Source organism: Gorilla gorilla, chromosome 17 (assembly GCF_029281585.2).
Source record: "Gorilla gorilla gorilla isolate KB3781 chromosome 17, NHGRI_mGorGor1-v2.1_pri, whole genome shotgun sequence".
NCBI lineage: Eukaryota > Metazoa > Chordata > Mammalia > Primates > Hominidae > Gorilla > Gorilla gorilla.
This window is the reverse complement of record NC_073241.2, coordinates 88,123,736-88,135,909: the sequence shown is the minus strand read 5'-3', so window position 1 is coordinate 88,135,909 and position 12,174 is coordinate 88,123,736. Positions and strand designations below refer to the sequence as shown.

The 12,174-nt window shown below is 46.6% G+C and overlaps 1 non-coding gene across 1 annotated transcript; it reads right to left on the bottom strand.

Moving 5' to 3' along the window:
- Positions 1 to 223: 223 nt before the first annotated feature.
- On the bottom strand, positions 224 to 330 carry LOC115931536 (U6 spliceosomal RNA). Its single transcript, XR_004068006.1, has one exon. It is a non-coding gene; the product is annotated as a U6 spliceosomal RNA (small nuclear RNA).
- Between the last annotated feature and the right edge of the window lie 11,844 nt (positions 331 to 12,174).

The following is a 12,174-nucleotide window of genomic DNA, read 5'->3' as shown; positions in this document are numbered from 1 at the left end:
GGATTTCCTCACTGGGCTCAATAACATTTTCAGCCACATTAGGCACCAGCTTCAGATCTGGTGGGAAGCAAATTTAAGTGTCTCTTTTAGTGAAAAACAAAGAGAATGCTGTATTTCACAAAAGAAAGAAATTCGATCACTCTTTGGATTGGCAGACCTGGAGTCTTAATGATTAAATTTGACAGTAGCTTGTGCTTCTAGAAGTTGATTTATTTTACTATTTTAAACTATGGGATGCTTCATGAATTTGCATGTCATCCTTACAAAGGGGCCATGTGAATCTTCTCCATATTGTTCCAATGTTGGTATATGTGCTGCCAAAGTAAGCACAGAAGTTGATTTTTAAAGACATTTTTGGGCTCAGAAAACTTAACCCAAAGGGATAAAATGCCCCAGATCTTATACTGAGCACAAATTCTTTAACAGTCTAGGAAAAATGTTTATCCTATTCACATTTATCTTTGTATTCCTAGGGATACATGAATGAATGATCCTATAAACAGAGAGGCAGTCCCGTGGTGCTGATAGAGTAATAGATGACTCAACTCAACAATTCATTCATACATTCAATCATTTAGTCAATTTGAGGATAGAAACTGATGGCTGCCATGTGCCAGGCATTTGACATACAGAGTTAGCAAGAGAGACCTGTGGCAAGACACAGAAATAGGGGCATCTGGGGTGGGGAGTGGAGGTTCTCACACCTGTAGGTAGAGAAGAAGAAAGGCTTTTGGGAGGTGCAGAGAGAAGGAAGGGAGCTGTGGGTACAGGGGAGGGTATGCACTAATGGGTAAGGACACCAGATCCAAGAGCAGGGAGATCTCTGGTCCAACAAACAAAATATAATTTTTTTTTTTTTGAGTCGGAGTTTCGCTGTTGTTGCCCAGGCTGGAGTACAGTGGTGTGATCTCGTCTCACCGCAACCTCCACCTCTCGGGTTCAAGCAATTCTCCTGCCTCAGCCTCCTGAGTAGCTGGGATTACAGGCGTGCACCACCACGCCCAGCTAATTTTATATTTTTAGTAGAGATGGGGTTTCTCCATGTTGTTCAGGCTAGTCTCGAACTCCCAACCTCAGGTGATCCTGCCAGCCTTGGCCTCCCAAAGTGCTGGGATTACAGATGTGAGCCACCGCACCTGGCTACAAAATACAAATTAAAAGACTAAGAAACCAAGGATTGAGGGGTGAATGGAAAAGATTTACTATCAAGCAAAGGACCCTAGACCTGTCTAGAGTCTAGGCTCTAGGGGATGAGTTTAGGGAATGTGAAATGGTGTCTTTTAAAGCTAAAGGATCAAGAATGATCTCTGTCCCAATTTAGGAAAGCAGTCTCTGAGTGTGGCTGAGGGGCTAGTGCATTAGATAACCCTTGGACTTGCCAGAGGGAACCAGCTGTGAGTGTTGGTGTCACTCGGCTCCCTCTACTGTGTACATGAGGTACCCAGTTGGGATCATGGCATCCAGTTAGGTCTACACAGTTGTTAGCCGGTCATGGGCCAGGTCAGGATTTGTCATAGCAAGGACAGTAGACAGAAATTAGTTGGGTGGAGATCATCCTACCCCAATAATTCTTGCTGTTGCATATATTCTGAGACACTTGTGGTAGGAAAAATCCTAAAGTGACCCCATTCATGAAATTTCCTGTTCTCATCCCATGGTCTAGGAATACCCTGATTAGGCTCCATTACCTGGCAAAATGTGGTTTTGCAGATGTCATTAAGGTCACTAATCAGTTGATTCAGAGTTAATCGAAGGGGGATTTTCCGGGGGCTCTAATCTAATCACAAATCCATTACAAGCAGAGAGTTTTATCCAGTTGATGGCAAAAAGGGAGGTCAGAGAGATTGAAAGCATAAGAATTTGATGCACCTTGAAGATGGAGGAGGTCATGGGTAAGGACCAAAGAGCAGCTTCTAGGAGATGAGAGTGACCCATGGCTGACAGCCCACAAGGTAGCAGGGACCTCAGTCTCATAGCTGCACAGAACTAAATTTTGCCATCAAGCTGAATGAACTTGGAAGCAGCTTCTTCCCTAGAGTCCAGCCTAGCCAACATCTTGGTTTTAGCCTTGTGATACCAGAGCAGGGAACCCAGATGGGCCTGCCCAGACTTCTGACCTGCAAAACTGTGAGTTTAAAATAGGTGCTGGTTTCAACACCTATTCGGTGTTTGTGGTAATTTGTTTATTTTTATTTTGTTTTAGAGAAGGGGTCTCACTATGTTATGAGTTTAGAGAAGGGGTCTCACTATGTTATGTTTATTTTGTTTTAGAGAAGGGGTCTCACTATGTTACCCAGGCTGGAGTGTGGTGGCTATTTTCAGGCACGTTCCCACTACTGATCAGCATGGGAGTTCTGACCTGCTCCATTTCTGGCCGGGGCTGATTCACCCCTTCTTAGGCAAACTAATGGTCCCTCACTTCTGAGAGGTCACCATATTGATGCCAAACTTAGTGCAGACACCTGATAAATGCAGACACTTGGCATAGCGCACTAAGGCCCAGAACTCCTGGACTCAAGGCATCCTCTGGCCTCAGACCCTGAGTAGCTGGGGCTACAGGTGCACACCACCATGCCCGGCAGTGATAATTTGTCATGCGCAATTGAAAATTAACACAACCTTCTGAGAGTCAGACATTGGGCTGGATGGAATAGGGACACAGCGGGTGCAGTCAAGAACCTTTAATGTTGTGAGGACAACAAATGTAGGCTGGCACAGAGAAATGCAGGATTAAAGTTCAGATGAGTGGGTCATGGAAAATCACTGAAAAATCACTTCAGAGATGTTCTGAGAAGAGACCTGGGGCAGCTGGGTGCAGTGGCTCACGCCTAGCACTTTGGGAGGCCAAGGCGGGTGGATCACCTGAGGTCAGGAGTCTGAGACCAGCCTGGCCAACATGGTGAAAACCCACCTGTATGAAGAATACAAAAATTAGCTGGGTGTGGTGGCAGGCGCCCATAATCCCAGCTACTCGGGAGGCTGAGGCAGGAGAATCATTTGAACTCGGGAGGCACAGGTTGCAGTGAGCCAAGATCACACCACTGCACTCCAGCCTGGGCAACGGAGTGAGACTCCATCTTAAAAAAAAAAAAAAGAGACAGGGGGCAATGGGATGTGGTGATAAGGATGGCATCAGGGATGAGCTTGGTGGCTCCAATGATAACATAACCCCCAACATTTAGGTGGTCCTGGGGCCCCAAAGATGCTCTATAGAGAGATGGGCACGCATAGAGGAGCGAGTCCTCCCTTTCCTTTTTACATCAAAATCAATGGGAGAAAAAAAAATCAAGAAGCGAGAATTTGGTTAAGGAGAGGATATAGGACTAAATGGCTCCTGTTGCTAAAAATTAATGAGCTGTTCCCTAAGGTGTTTATTACAGATACCATTAATAGACTGTATCCATTTTCCTTTAAAAGATGTTGCTACTGCCCAATTATCCAAAATTCTGTTTCTTTTCAACAGTATTTTATAAAAAGCCAGCACATTAAAATAAAAGGAATGTTTAAGAACCCTGGGGAGATTAAGCTGTCAGCCAGCTGAGGCAGACCCTCTCTTGAGAACGGATTAATTTCTTCTTTTTATCTCTGCACATGCTTCCCCAGGATCCCCAAAAGATGAGGATGTCAGCGAAGAAAATATTCCAACTACCAACTTTTCCGCTCTCTGAAGGGTGAGAGGTGGGGAGGGGTGGCAGGGAGGTTGGGCAATGGCAGATGGGCAGAGGGAAAAGAAGCAAAGAAGCACACTGCTCACTGAACTATGGCCTGAGAGGTCCCCAGAAACGCTGCTCAGAAGGGGGCCGTCTGCATCCTGCCAATTAGCATCCCAAAGACCTTGATAAATGGATGGCAAACACATCCATTCCCCTTAATTTTTTTTTTTTTTTTCCTGTCACCCAGGCTGGAGTGCAGTGGTATGATCACAGCTCACTGCAGCCTTGCCCTCCCGGGCTCAAGCAACAATCCTACCTCAGTTTCCTGAGTAGTTGGGACTATAGGCGTGCACCACCACACCCAGTTAATTAAAGAAAAAAAAAATTATAGAGACAGGGTCATGCTACATGCCCAGGCTGGTCTTTAACTCCTGGTTTTAAGCGATCTTCCTGCCTTGGCCTCCTAAAGTGTTAGGATTACAGGTGTGAGCCACTTTGCCCAGCCTAATGTTGCTACATTTACCAGTTTGCTTTGTTAGGACAATGTCTCTCCTTCAGGTTCACAGAACATGTTCCCTCTTCTTTCCCAACCTAAAATATCATAGCAAAAGATTGGAGACCTCACCATCCTGGCTAACATGGTGAAACCCCGTCTCTACTAAAAATACAAAAAATTAGCCGGGCATGGTGGTGGGTGCCTGTAGTCCCAGCTACTCGGGAGGCTGAGGCAGGAGAATGGCGTGAACCCGGGAGGCGGAGCTTGCAGTGAGCTGAGATCACACCATTGCACTCCAGCCTGGGCGACAGAGCAAGACTCCCTCTCAAAAAAAAAAAAAAAAAAAAAAGATTGGAGACCTCAGATCACAAAGAAATAATACAGTGACAGAAAATGTTTACAACTGTACAAATCAATTTCTTAGCTTCCATTCACCTGCATATCTACCCTGAGTACCGTGGAACCTATCTTGGGTTTGGGTGTGGGTGCGAAGTTGAGATGGGCCTGGTGTTGATTCAGTTACAGGGTATGACTGTGTTCTTGAAGGTGCCTTTCCCTCCTTGGCAGGTATCCTGTGTGAACCTTTGTGCAGGACGTATGCTCAGCCCTTGCTTCAGCCTTACTTCATGACTTCATGTTTGTCTGCAGAGACGCTTCCTCCTCTTGGCCTGCCATGACCTGTTCCTGAACATCTGTCTAGTTTCACATTCAGAATCTCCCCTACCTATCAATTGTTGCAGCCACTCTGGACTGTTTCTGCCTCCTAAATACCCTGTGCTCTCTCTTCCTCTTTCTTTTTTTTATTTTTATTTTTTTGAAACTGAGTTTTGCTCTTGTTGCCCAGGCTGGAGTGCAATGGTGTGATCTCAGCTCACTGTAACCTCTGCCTCCTGGGTTCAAATGATTCTTCTGCGTCAGCCTCCCGAGTAGCTGGGATTACAGGCATGCACCACCACACCTGGCTTTTTTTTTTTTTTAGACGGAGTCTCACTCTGTCTCCCAGGCTGGAGTGCAGTGGCGCAATCTCGGCTCACTGCAACCTCCACCTCCCGGGTCCTGGTTCAAGCAATTCTCCTGCCTCAGCCTCCCCAGTAGCTGGGATTATAGGTGTGCGCCACCAGGCCTAGCTAATTTTTGTATTTTTAGTAAAGACAGGGTTTCACCATGTTGGCCAGGCTGGTCTTGAACTTCTGACCTTGTGATCCGCCCACCTCGGCCTCCCAAAGTGCTGGGATTACAGGCATGAGCCACCGTGCCCGGCCTAATTTTTGTATTTGTAGTAGAGACGAGGTTTCATCATGTTGGCCAGGCTGGTCTCGAACACCTGACCTCAGGTAATCTGCCTGCCTCGGCCTCCCAAAGTGCTGGGATTATAGGCATGAGCCACCACACCCGACCTGACATCTCCTTATTTACTAGGCAAACTTCTACCTATTCTTCAAGTCTCAACATAAACTCTAGCTCTATTAAGCTTTCAATGATTCTTTTCAATGATGAGATCCCTCATGCTCCCACCAACCCTTGGTTGGCTTAGTGGACTGCAATCATCTGTGAGGCTCTCTGTTAAACCCCGCGAGTTGACGGAGAGCTCCTCTGTTGCTTTGTTCATTTTCATGTTTGTTTTTTGTAGATGGAGTCTTGCTTTTTCGTCCAGGCTGGAGTGCAGTGGTGCAATCTTGGGTCACTGAAACTTCTGCCTCCCAGGCTCAAATGATTCTCCTGCCTCAGCCTCCTGAGTAGCTGGGACTACAGGCGCCCGCCACCATGACTGGCTAATTTTTGTATTTTTAGTAGAGGCAGTATTTCACCATGTTGGCCAGGCTGGTCTCGAGCTCCTGACCTCAAGTGATCCACCCGCCTCGCCCTCCCAAAGTGCTGGGATTACAGATGTGAGCCACTGCACCCAGCCCGTTTTCATATTTGGGTTGCTAACATTATTACTCTTCTGTAATTAATATTTGCTGACTGAAGGGCAGTAGAGATTATGGGCAGTAGAGATTATGTCCTGTAGATGAGGTGTGTGAAGTGTTTGTCCTGCACAATGTCTGGCTTATCCTCCTAAGGTGCTCATTAAATCTTGGGCTTCTCATGTAAAAGGAGTGAACACATAGAGAAAAATGCAGAGCCCTTCTGAGTGAAGCCACCCAAAATGCTAACATATGTCTGAGGAGGGTTTATTTATAGTGGAAACAAAACAGTAAGACTTTGAAGGCCAGGTGCAGTGGCTCCCACCCGTAATCCCAGCACTTTAGGAAGCTGAGGCAGGGGGGATCACTTGAGTCCAGGAGTTCGAGACCAGCCTGGGCAACATGGCGTAACCTTGTCTCTACAAAAATAAAAAAAATTAGCTGGCAGTGGTGGCATCCTCCTATAGTCCCTGCTACTAGGGAGGCTGAGGTGGGAGGATCGCTTGAGCCTGAGAGGTCGAGGCTGCAGTGAGCTATGATGTGCCACTGCACTCCAGGCTGGGTGACACAGCGAGATCCTGTCTCAAAAAAAAAAAAAAAAAGACTTTGGAAAGTACTTGTGAGACATTCAGGTTTTGAGAATTTGGGTTTGGTGAACCTATTAGAGAAGAAAAAATAAGTAGATACCAGTTTCTTGTTGGCACTGGTCCTCACCTGCAGTCTTATTAATTTCCAATGCAGTCTACTTTTGGCAGGCCAAGAAGTTACGTCCCTGGGGTGGTTTTTTTTTTTTTTTTTTTTTTTTTAACTTAACAGTGGAAAGGACAGGAGACTTGGAGTCAGAAACTCCCAAGTCCCAGCCTTGACTCTGCCACTCTCTGCTGATGTGACCTTAAGATCTCGGTGCCTCAATTATGTCATCCTCAAAATGGGGGTATAACAATGGCAGCCGAGATCTCCTCACGAGGCTGTAGTGACTCATTAATGAGATACCTTAGATGTAGTTGACAGATTTTTTTTTTTTTTGAGACAGAGTCTCTCTTTGTCACCCAGGCTGGAGTGCCGTGGCGCAACCTCGGCTCACTGCAACCACTGCCTCCCGAGTTCAAGCGATTCTCCTGCCTCAGCCTCCCGAGTAGCTGGGACTACAGACGTCCGCCACTACGCCCGGCTAATTTTTGTATTTTTAGTAGAGACGGGGTTTCACCATGTTGGCCAGGCTGGTCTCAAACTCGTGACCTCAGGTGATACACCTGCCTCAGCCTCCCAAAGTGCTGGGATTACAGGTGTGAGTCACTGCACCTGGCCTATTGTTGTTTTTAAAAGACCTATGCTAAATTCTAGTTTTCAAGAAAGTAAAATCCTGACTCATGGAAATATAAAATGAACATGTATCAAAGATTTTAATTCATTGGTGAATGTGGAAACCAGTAAGCTGCTAAAATTGGTTCAAATGAGAATTTAATTTACAGAGTTTTTTTTCTGTAAAGACATGATTCCTTTGCATTGCTATGATCAGGAATCTGTGCATTCCGATGGACAAGGAAAATTTATGTTGTCAGTTTTCTACAACTTTATCCCTACAGAATTGTTAAATAGCTTAGCCAATCACAAACAACCCAAGACACATGCCTCTGGAGTCAGATCATTCCTGGAAGGCCCTCTAGAAACACCCAGCACTCTACTACTACAAGGCCACCAGGATTCTCTTGCCCATTTGCAAGTCTTTGGCAGGTTTTCCTGACCAGTAGGTGGGTACCACTGCCCCATGGACAGTCCTGTCTTTGCCTGCCTTTGTTGGCCTCCTCTCCTTTTCTTCTTTCTTGAGACAGTTTTGCTCTTCTTGCCCAGGTTGGAGTGCAATGGCGTGATGTCAGCTCACTGCAACCTCTGCCTCCTGGGTTCAAGCAACTCTCCTGCCTCAGCCTCCCAAGTAGCCGGGACTACGGTCGTGTGCCACTATGCCCAGCTAATTTTTTTTTTTTTTTTTTTTTTTTTTGAGATGGAGTTTCGCTTTTGTTGCCCAGGCTGGAGTGCAATGGCACGATCTCGGCTCACTGCAACCTCTGCCTCCCAGGTTCAAGCGATTCTTCTGCCTCAGCCTCCCGAGCAGCTAGGATTACAGGCACTCGCCACCACGCCTGGCTCATTTTTTATATTTTTAGTAGAGTTGGGGTTTCACGATGTTGGGCAGGCTGGTCTAATTTTGTATTTTTAATAGAGATGGGGTTTCACCATGTTGTCCAGGCTGGTCTCAAACTCCTGACCTCAGGTGATCTGCCCGCCTCGGCCTCCCTAAGTGCTGGGATTACAGGCGTGAGCCTCCACGCCCAGCCTTCCTTTTCTTCTTGACAGGCCCATCGCACCTTTATCCCACTCCTCCCATCCCAGCATCTTCTCCATTGGACGAGATCCTAAGCCATTTCCACCAGCCTTAGAGAAAGAGGTGTCCCTTTGATGGGATTCAGGACATTCTACCCTCAAATATTTTAAGCTGAAATAACGTGTGGGCCGGGTGCGGTGGTGTGTGCCTGTAATCCCTGTGCTTTGGGAGGCCAAGGTGGGAGAATTGCTTGAGGCCGGGAGTTTAAGACTAGCCTGGGCAACATAGTGAGATGCCCATCTTTACAAAAAATTTAAAAATTAGCTGGGCACAGTGGTGCATCTGTAGCTCCAGCTGCCCAGGAAGCTGCAGTGGGAGGATGGGTTGAGCCCAGGAGCTTGGGACAGCAGTGAGCCATGATGGTGCCACCGCACTCCAGCCTGGGCAACAGAGTAAGACCTTATCTCTAAAAAAAAATAAGTTAATTTAAAAAAAAGAGTTTGTGCAGGAAGATCTGACTTTCTCTGCTTTTTCCCTGAAGCAGGTTATAACACTTAGGAAGGATTTTCTAACCTTTCCCTGAAGCAGGTCATGAAATCCTCATGTAACAGGTACCCTCCTTCTACCCAGAGAACAAGAGCATCTTCATCTCTGAAGACCCAGGGAGGCAGAGAATCTGAACAAGCTTACCAAGCCTCCCCCAGTTTATTGCCATTAGATCACACTTTTTTGCTACCTCATATTTCTCCACTAGTATACCCTTCATCAAATCTAGCATTAAAATACTCAGGTTTAACTGTTTCGTTGGGTTTTCATTTTCTTTTTTTTTTCTTTTTTTTGAGATGGAGTCTCACTGTTGCCAGGCTGGAGTGCAGTGGCACGATCTCGACTCACTGCAACCTCTGCCTCTCGGGTTCAAGTGATTCTCCTGCCTCAGCCTCCCGAGTAGCTGGGACTACAGGCGCGTGCCACCACACCTGGCTACTTTTTGTATTTTTAGTAGAGACGGGGTTTCACCATGTTGGCCAGGCTGGTCTCGAACTCCTGACCTCATGATCCCCCCACCTTGGCCACCCAAAGTGTTGGGATTACAGGCGTGAGCCACTGCACCCGGCCTGGATTTTCGTTTTCTTTTGAAGGCTTCATGCCATGGTAAAGTTACATTAAATACATTTGTATGCTTTTCTCTTTTGTTATAGGGGCTGCTGCCATGAATGTAAGATGGTAGAGGAAAATACATTTTTCCTCCCCTCCACTTGCTTCTTCAAACCGTTCTTCTTCAAGACCATTCTCCTTTAATTAACATCCCTCTCTTCTGTTTTTCCAACTGCTCCCGTCCTTTATCGCCACTGGCTTCTGTTCCATGCTTAGAAACATCTTTAAATCCCCTTTAACTTAAAAACAAACAAAAACATGAAACCACCCACCTCTATTTGTGCAGGAAGGCAAAGGACAGAAAAAACCCCTGACTTTTTGATGGCAAATAGCAGAGATAAACAAACTTTTTCCTTAAAGTGCCAGGTCATAAATCTTTTAGGCTTTGTGGGCCACATATGGTCTCTGTTGCATTTTCATTTTTTCTTTACAAGCTGTAAAAAATGGAAAAGCCATTCCTAACTTGTGGATAGTACAAAAACAGGCTGCAGGCCAGATTTGCCTGCAGGCTATAGCGTGCTGATTCCTGGTTTGCAGAAGCATTTATTTATTTGAGGCAGAGTCTCGCTCTGTTGCCCAGGCTGGAGTGCAGTGCGGTGATCCCGGCTCACTGCAATCTCCGCCTCCGGGTTCAAGCAATTCTTCTGCCTCAGCCTCCCGAGTAGCTAGGACTACAGGCACACACCACCATGCCTGGCTAATTTTTGTATTTTTAGTAGAGACGGGGTTTCGCCATGTTGGCCAGGGTGGTCTCGAACTCCTGGCCTCAAGTGATTCGTCCACCTCGGCCTTCCAAAGTGTTGGGATTAGTCATGAGCCACCATTCCTGGCCAATTTTTCTTTATGCTTCTGAGGTATGTTACAGTAGTCATTCCTTGGATGTTAGGCATGGCTTGTACTTGCTTGGCTGGTGGAATGTTAGCAATGGTGACATGAGAGGAACGTGCTTTGGGGACTTGCCGGTCCAGGAAGGATGAGGGACATATGAAACACACCTGGATGCAAACTCCAGCTTGGAACCAAGCCTGGCTGGGCCCAGCTTAGATCCACCAAACCTTAGCCAACTGTGATGTTGTGCAATACAAATGGCTGACTGCTTAGTAATAAACTAAGCAGGAGAGCTCAGTAACTGCAGTTATTTCTGTCTTGCTCATCAAAGCCTTAGACTAGAGTTTCTCAAAGTGTGATCAGAGTTATTTCGAGTGGCTGCCAAATGTCACTTTCCTGGGCCTTAACCTGAGAGGGACTAACTTGGAAAATCTGGGGAGAAGACTTAATAAAGTTTATTATTACTAATGGGGGAGTTTGAGAATGTGCCTCAGATCTTTTTTTCTAAGAGTTATTTGATTCAGGTTGGTAATAGCTACTTTAGCAACCATGTGATCCATGGTGCCTACCATGCAGGCACCAGGTGCTTTGCATAGATATGGATTTTATTTTTATTTTTAATTTTATTTATTTTTTGAGATTGAGTCTCGTTCTTTTGCCCAGGCTGGAGGGCAGTGGCACAATCTCGGCTCACTGCAACCTCCGCCTGCCAGGTTCAAGCGATTCTCATGCCTCAGCCTCCCGAGTGCTGGGATTACAGACGTGCACCACCACGCCCAGCTAATTTTTTTGTACTTTTAGTAGAGACAGGGTTTCACCATGTTGGCCAGGCTGGTCTTGAACTCCTGGTCAAGTGATTCACCTGCTTTGGCCTCCCAAAGTGCTGGGATTACAGGCATGAGCCACCATGCCTAGCCTGATTTTATTTATTTATTTTTGAGATGGAGTCTCGCTCTGACACCCAGGCTGGAGGGCAGTGGCACGATCTCGGCTCACTGCAACCTCCGCCTCCCGGGTTCAAGCAATTCTCCTGGCTCAGCCTCCCGAGTAGCTGGGATTACAGGTGCCTGCCACCACGTCCAGCTAATTTTTGTATTTTTAGTAGAGATAGGATTTCACCATGTTGGCCAGGCTGGTCTTGAACCCCTGACCTCGTGATCCGCCTGCCTCGGCCTGCCAAAGTTGATTTTATTTTTAAACTTCTTAACAACAACTCCATGAACAGGTGTGACTATCCCCATTTCACAGCTGAGTACACAGAGGCTTAGAGAGGTTAAATAACTTACCTAGGATCACGAGAAGCAAGAACGAGGGTCAGATGTACCCTGTGATTCTTCTTCTATACCTACTACCTGCTGGCATACCTAATTTGGTTTACAGCTTTCGTTCTTACCAGGGTTAAATAATTATGCAAATCAACTTCTGCAGCCAGTCCTAGCCAAAGAGCCTAGGAAAGTGAAAGAGAAAACCGAACAAGGGGAAGGGAGAGGACAATGATTCCGGCAAGCTCTTCTGGGGACTGGTGGTAAGTGGCAAGGCCTGTTAGACTCTTTCAGGGTTGATAGGCTATTTCTGGTTCCTGGGCACATATAAGAAGGAGGGAGGGGGGAAGGACCAGCAGGGACAGCAAGGCCGGGACAGAGGGGTTGAGTGGTCACATTTTTTTTTTGAGATGGAGTTTTGCTCTGTCACCCAGGCTGGAGAGTGGCAGCACAATCTTGGTTCACTGCAACCTGTCTCCTGGGTTCAAGTGATTCTCCTGCCTCAGCCTCCCGAGTAGCTGGGATTACAGGTGTGCACCACCACGCCCGC